The following is an 8453-nucleotide window of genomic DNA, read 5'->3' as shown; positions in this document are numbered from 1 at the left end:
AGCAAAGTAGGGAGGGACCCAATAAACAAAACACACCAAAAACACAGACCTAAGAGAAAAGATTGATTAAGCTGAATATATTAGAAAAAAGAATTTATGTCCCTCAAGAAACTTCAGAAAGAAAATTAAAATATAAGCCACAAACTGGTATAGAGACTTAATTGATTTTGTATATTGATTTTACCTCCAGCAAACTTTTGTAAGGCTCTTCTTATTTCTAATAATCAGTCAATAGATTCTTTGGAATTTTGCATATAGACAATTACTCCATCTGCAAATAACTATAGTTTATTTTTAGATTTCCAAAGACATTGTAGTAGTTAATGAAATGTCATATGTCACATGTCAGGCAAGATGCAATAGCTCTTCCTTTACCTTGGATACCCTAGGTCACTATGTGGGAGAATTAATGAAATTCCTACTATATATACCTGCTATGAAATTAGAGGTTTCAATCCTCAAGGGAACCTGAACTTTGTGTTATTTGATAGACTCTGGGTCTAAGACTAGGTCAAGTCTGGAAACCAGAGGAAGGATCATAACTTTTCAGTGACCAGCTATCAACCAAGAGGCTTTAATGTTAAACTCTGAGAAGGAATAAGAGTGGTAATATTACTGAATAAAACACCAAAATACTAAAAATCAGCAGTTTCCTTATAAATCATAAGTAACCAACAGAAAATGTAATAGAATGTAGTCATCTTAATGAAAAAAACTGTAAAAGAATACACGAGGATGTACGAATAAGAACTGTACAATATCTATCTTAAGGAAATTAAAATTGAAACTGTTCATTAAAGAAAGAACAAATATTGGAAAGAAACATCACACTCCTGGAATAGGAAGACCATATAATATTAAAGATATCAGTTTCTCCTATTATGTTTTATGCAATACCAAAGATTAATGTATAATATCTATTTTAAAAGATCTTATTAACAAGATTTATTTTATTGGATTGGATCAGCTGGTCTAAAATTTTCATGGAAGAACAAATGTGCAAAAATATATAAAGGAGTATATATTCAGACACATAAACTTCTTTCTAAGCATTTCATAGAAATGTATCTACAGGGGTGCCTGGGTGGCACAGCAGTTGAGCGTCTGCCTTCGGCTCAGGGCGTGATCCCAGCGTTATGGGATCGAGCCCCACATCAGGCTCCTCCGCTGGGAGCCTGCTTCTTCCTCTCCCACTCCCCCTGCTTGTGTTCCCTCTCTCGCTGGCTGTCTCTATCTCTGTCAAATAAATAAATAAATTCTTTAAAAAATATATATATATCTACAGTTCACTGCAACATAGGTCATGATCACAAAATGCAAGATTTTTGTGGAAAAATTATTTGAATTAGCAAAAAAGTTGCCTAAATATAAATAAGATGAATTAAAAAGTTCATAGTATGGAATACTACGCATTCACTTACTAGATTTAGATAACTGTATGTGAAATGGAATAAAACAATCTCTAACAGATACAGTTAGATGAAAAAAATCAAGCTGCAAAACAAGGGTGGTAACATTTCAATTTGGTTAACAAAAGAGGGCTAGATATAAATATGTGTAATATGTATGTAATTTACCTGAAAATGCATAAGAGAAAGAATCAAATGTTGGTAATGATAAATTTTGTGGAGGGAAAGGGATATAGAGTAGAATGTTAAAGGACTTTTACTTTGCTCTATATTTAGGATTTTTATAAGTAGATTTTAATGTGTGGCTTGTATAATTATCTTCAAAGGGAAAATGCGATGCACTAGTTAATAAGGTTGAACTGCTTGCTGTCTCTCCAATAAATATTCTCTTTTTCCTCAGAAAAAGAATTTTTAACCCTCAACTAAATCCTAAAAGCTCCAGTGTCCTACTAACCAAGGGGTGTGCAGGCAATCAAGTGCTGACCAATTAGATGTGAAAGGACCACTTCCGGACCCCGCCTTAGAGTTAGGTTAAGTGTCCTCTCTCCCCATTTCCCTGTCTTCTTGATGGAAAGCAGATGATGTGGAAGTTGCTGGAACAGCCACCCAAGATCAGGAGATAAAGGCCACAGTCAAGAGTGGTAGAATCAGAAGGAGTGAAATCTCACCATTTGCAACATGGATGCACTGTGAGGGCATTATGCTACGTGAGTACGTCAGACAGAGGAAGACAAATACTGCATGATCTCGCTTATATATGGAAATAAATTTTTACAAAAAAAAAACAAAACAAAATGAAACCAATATTATCGATAAAAAGAACAGATTGGTCATTGAATGGGGAGTAGGTGAAATGAGTGGAGGTTAAAAGGTATAAACTTCCAGTTGTAAAATAAGTCATGGGGATGTAATTGGTGACTATAGTTAGTAATACTGTATTGCTTATTTGAAAGTTGCTAAGAGAGAAGTTTTTAAAAGTCCGCATCTCACACACAAAAAGTTTGTAACCATGTATGGTGACGGATGTTATCTAGACTTACTGTGGTGATCATTTTGAAATATGTACAAATATGGAATCATTATGTTGTACACTTAACACCCATATGAAGTTATGTACCAATTATACCTCAATTTAAAAAAAAAAAAGAAGACTGGTAGGACCCCCAAAAAGGACTGATGATTGTAGCTACCATAAAGCTTGGATTGCCTACCAGCATTTTCACATAAGCACCAAATTCAATTCTATTTATGCCTTCTCATTCAGAACCAACCCGAAGGGGCCTGAATGATTCAGTACTCCTGAGAAGTCAGTGATGTTTCACTGATGTTATGTCACCCACGAGAATAATTCACTTAGGTTCATATAACTTTAGTTTATAGTAAGGGTCCTAAGCCTCAAGATTTTAATAAGAAAATTAATTTAGCATGGTATGAGTTGCTATTATTGCAATAATCCAGGATCCTAAAATGATCAGTGTTCATTCTTGAGTACCTACCTCCCGGTCCCCACCCCCCACACACCAAGTCCTTCATTCAAAAACTCATTCTAAAATCTATTAGGGTTTTTTGGCAAATATTTATAATAAATTTTAGGAACCAATTTTGTTCCTTTTGAAGATAAAAACCTTTCCTTTCTCTATGATTCTCTGCACTTACATTTGATAAATTGATATTCAAACTCCCATTACACTAGAATCCAAATTGCGCAGACCAGGAGATTTTACTCATTTAGAACTACGTATTAATATACACTCTCTTTCGTGACCCATGCCTTCAGCTCTTTCTTTTCAATCTTTGGTTCCTCCTTTCAGTCTAGAGATCTTTATCCCTAAAGTGAAAGAAAGAAGTGAAAGAAGAGTCGAGAGTTCTATTTCTTCACCATGTCATTGGCCATTATTTCATTTTGATCTTCTGGCTCTAATCATAATTTTAAAAGCCCTTTATGTTGTTGATAGTAATAAATTTGCAAATCTCATTTTGTGCCTTTTACATTCCTACAAATGCATGTTATATTCCCATATATTCTTTTTGTTTTGCATGGTTCTCTTAAAATATATATTTCAGATCCACCTATAATGCAAATTATTTTTCCAACCACTTTTCCACATATTACCTTTTTCTTGACTCAGCCTTAGCTCCATAAAACCATTTCTCATCTATTTCTGAGTTCCACGGCAATTTCTGTCAAGTGTAAAATTCTGTAAGTGTTTATTCTCTAAATGCCTCCTGATATGGAGTTTTTTTCTATCACGATGCATGGTGTTTACCTCCTTCATATTTTTAAAATCTTATGCTATCGCTTTAGGCATAACATAGTTACTTAATAACTATTATATTTACCTAGAGTGTTCAGTGATCGATATGATGTATAACTTATTAATTAACTATTTTAATATTAGATATTAGTCAACCTAATAAAATCAAGTTTCTATTTTAAAATAACACTAGTATTTTGTTATTATGCATTATCATAAACATAACGAAGTATTTCATGCATATTTAATAATGCACGATAAATATCGATGATTCTTAGGTATATTGATTATATCCTTATTGATCATTTGAAGGCTTTTGAGTGAGATATTAGGGCACACTTTGAAGATGTCTTGAACTTATAAACAAAAAATTCATTAAAAATCATTTTATTTCACAATTTACTGTATATGTTCCATACTTCCATAAATGGAATCCATCACGTAAGAATTGTTTCTCTAGGTAATTGTGCACCAGTCACAGAGTGAGAACCAATAAAATATTGGGTTGGCCTGAGCATTCTAGGGATTCATAGACACCCACTAGGTCATGTTTACAGTTGTTTGCTCTTTAATTGCATAATATTTTGAATTGAATTTTATTAAGTCCAAGTTCTTAGGATCCAAATGTGTTTTTGTTCTTGTCTTAATTGGGTAGCACTCATAGTTGTTTGTTTGCTCATGTATTTGTTAGTTTTTATATTGTGAGTTAAATTTGGTGGAAAATAATCTATGGGAATCTTGAAAGGTGAGATTAAGGTTGCTTTCTTCTAGAATGTATTTGGGATTTTTGTTTTTTGGGTGTTTGCTGTTTGTTTGTTTGTTTGTTTGTTTGTTTGTTTTTTGCTGGTCAGTGGAGATACTTCCAACCTGAGACCATGTAAATTATCAGAGTGTGGGGTTTCCCTTCAGGTGCTATAAATTTTAACCCCATACATACGTGAGGGTAGTCAATGATTACAAATGCTCAGAAGAAACAATTATCTCTCTTGAAATGTGGGAGCTTTGACAAGGCAGACATTTTTTCTTCTGAATTCTCTTTGCCCATAGGCCGATTTCTTTTTTAACTAATGTTTTCTTTAAAATACAATCTTTTTTTAGAGTGGCAGGTTTATGCAAGGGTTTCAGGCTTATCTCCTCCTATTAAATGGGCCCCAGGCATAGTTTTCATTTCTCTCCTTAGATCCCAAATCCTAAACTGGGAATGCCTGGTTCCAGCGTCCGTTCCGAGGACAATCCTAAGTTTATAGAGTTTTGCCTCCTTTTCCAGTCACAGTTCCATGGCGTTTATTATGTTTGTGATTGCTGCTTATTTCTGTTTTTGCCTCTAGACATGTCTCTTACTTTCCAGAGAACTCAGAAATTCATTTAAAAGTATTGATTTTGTTTTTATCCTTAGAGAAATGTCTATTGATTTGGAGAAGTAAAGGAGTGAAAACAGTGTGTGTGAGGAAAGAGGAAATAATTTCAGAAGAAAGAAAATAGAAGGGTACACTGTTATAAAAGCTAAGGAGAAAGTGTGTTTTCAAAAGAAAGGGAAACTTAATACAGGAAGAACGTCATTTCTCTCTAAATTGAGCTATAAGTTTCATAAAATTCTTACCAAAATCCCACAAGGTTTTTGATAAACACAGACAAGCTTATTCTACAAATTGAGAAGGTCAGACTATAGAAGAGCTCAAACAATCTTGAGAAAGAATAGAGTGGAGGGAATGACTCAACCCAGTATTAAGGTTTACTGTATAGCTACAGTAATCAAGCTAGCATAGTATCCGTGAGCGACAGACACAGATCAATAGAAAAGAAGAGAAAACCCAGAAATAGAAGCACGCAAATATCTCAGCTAATTTTTCACAAAGATGCAAAAGCAATTCAGTAGAGGAAATACAGCTTTTTGAACAAAAGATGTTGGAGCAATTCAACACTATAAACAAAACAAAACAAAAAAATAAAGGACCTCAAATGAGATCTTACACTTTATATAAAAAGAAACTGAAAATTAATTACAGATTTTAATGTAAAACTATAAAAATGTAAAGCTGATTACTATAAAATGTAAAATTTTTGAAAAAAACATAGGAATAAACCTTGGGAATCTAGGTGAGGTGAAGAGTTCTTAAGATTAGACAACACAAGCACAATCCATAAAAGGAAAAGTTTAGGGGCGCCTGGGTGGCTCAGTCAGTTAAACGTCTGCCTTCAGCTCAGGTCGTGATCTCAGGGTCCTGGGATCCAGCCCCGCATCAGGCTCCCCGCTCAGCAGGGAGCCTGCTTCTCCCTCTGCCACTGCCCCTGCTTGTGTTCTCTCTCACACTCGCTCTGTCTCTCTCAAATAAACAAATTCTTTAAAAAGAAAAAGAAAAATAGTGACAGCACCAAGTGAATGTGAAAAAACTGGATAGCTGATAGATGGCTAGAGGAGATGTTTAATAGAACAGTTGCTCTGGAACACAATTTGGCAATTTCTTATAAACTAAACACACACTACTATATACCCCACCCTTGCGTCTTTATCCCAGAGTAACAAAAACTTACGTTCACACAAAAACCTCTATTTGAGTGTTTATAGCAGCTTTATTTATAATAGCCCCAAACTGGAAACCACTCAAATGTTCTTCCACAGGTAAACGATCAAACTGTGGTATCTCTCTGTACCGTGGAACAGCATCCAGGGGGGAAAAAAGAACAAATCATCGCTACAGGCAACAACTGAATCTCAAGGGAATGAGTGTGAGTGAAAAAGCCAATCCTAAAAGGTTGCATACTGTACGATTCCATTTATAAAACCATTTTAAGATGACAAAACTGTAAATAGAACAGATTAGTGGTTGCCATGGGGTTAGGGATGGGGTTGGGAGTGGGATGGAAGTAGGTGTGTCTCTATAACAAGAGGCATTTTTGTGGTGATGAAATTGTTCTGTTTCTTGACTGGTGGTAGATGAATGAATCTCTATTTGTGATAAAATTGCAAAGAAATAAGCACACACACACCCCCGAATGCATTAAAAGTAGAGAAATCAAAATAAAATCAATGGATGTACCAATGTCAGTAACCTGGGAGTGATTATACACACACACACACACACACACACACACACACACATATATATATAGTATATACTATACTTTTGCAAGACGTTATAATGGCAGATACCAGATAAAACATACCAGGGATTCCTCTAAGGGAATGAATAGGAAAAAAAGACACAGGAGATGGTCTCTAGGAATTGAGTCTCTCTACCTTGACAAACTTCAGAGAATGTTGGAACATGAAAATGTCTAGTTTGAGTAAAAGTACAAGAGATGTAGGAATGAAAATAAGGAGAATAATGATAAGTACGCACATCGTGCTGTTCACTGCCCATTCCCCCCACAAGTCTCCTACCTAAGAATACGTGACAGCTAGTAACCAGGCATTCCCCACACCACCTCCGACTCCCCATCCTCCCTCACCACTCCTCACTCCTCTCCTGCAAATGGTGGTTTCCTTTCCACACATGTGCTATGAACTTCCTGGGGAAATGTAGGGCACCCAGTCTGGGGGGTCTGTTCCAGAACAAAGCTCACTCCTGCCTTTACAGGATTTCACAGAGCAACAGCCATTACCTCATCTGCTTGTAGTCAAACAAAAGCCTTCTCTGAAAACTGGGGACTCTACTATCTAGCACGTAGGGTTGTAAAAACTTTACAATACGTGATAAGCTATGCAAGGTTTGATTAATAAAAATCCAACAATAATAATAGTGAGAAATCTGTTAAGTTAATTAAACAAAGAGGCCTTTGGACTGCAGTGGCTTTAACGCCATAGTGACCCAAGCAAGCAAACCAAAACCTAAGCTCAAAATGCTGTAGGTTAAGAGACCAAAACCCAAGGACAACCAATCACAAAAAGTTAGCCAGCCTTTTCCAAATAAGGCGAATGCTTAAGGTATAGCCACTCAAATAATTTCCTTGCTTTGCTTCCACCCTTCTTGGTAGAAAGAAGTCTTCTCCCTAGCATCTATAGGTGAGGCACAACGCTCTAATCATTTCCAGTTTGGTGCTGCCCAATTGGAATTGGTTTTTGCTCAAATAAACTTCTACAGTTTTTAATACAAATCAGTTTGTGTGTGTGTGTGTGTGTGTGTGTGTGTGTGTGTGTGTGCATTTTGGGGGTTTTGTTTTGTTTTAGCAAATCTAAGGAGGAAAGAACAAATGGAGAGTAGGGCAAAGGTTGTGGGTGGGCATGGCGGTGTTGTGACTTACCGATAAGGCACTGCACACTAAAGACTTTCTTCTCAACAAAGCACCCTGTGCTCTGTCTGCCCCTCTGCCCTGGTGCAGGTTTTCACTTGGCCACAAAGCACACCAAAGTCTCATTTTCCCCTGGGACTCACAGTCAGAACATCCCTTGCTCAAATTCTTTCTGTCCTCTGCCATGGCAGCAAGGCAATTGTTAAAATTAGGGCCAGGAAGCTCATTCCTGCTCTCAAANAATTGGGACATTAAAAAATGACTCTTTTCCCCTTCCAAAATCTCCTCCTCTCAGGCCCCAGGCCCGGGGCTAGACTTTCTTATCAACATTCAGGCACTAAAAATGTTACTTTGTGACCTTGGCCAACTCATCTCGCCACAATGATCTTTTTTCCCTAACCTGTATAATGAAGTTCAACAACTTAACCTAAAGCCAAGTGTTCCTAAGCTCTGTTTGCCTTCAAAGCTTTTCTACATGATGATCAGTGGACCGATAACGAAAAGGTCCTGCAATGTAACACTCCAGTGGGAAACAGGAGAGCTTCATTTTTAGCTTTCA

The sequence above is a fragment of the Ursus maritimus genome, unplaced genomic scaffold, assembly GCF_017311325.1.
Source record: "Ursus maritimus isolate PB19 unplaced genomic scaffold, ASM1731132v1 scaffold_13, whole genome shotgun sequence".
Taxonomy (NCBI): Eukaryota; Metazoa; Chordata; class Mammalia; order Carnivora; family Ursidae; genus Ursus; species Ursus maritimus.
The sequence above is the reverse complement of the archived record's forward strand: the minus strand, read 5'-3'. Positions refer to the sequence as shown.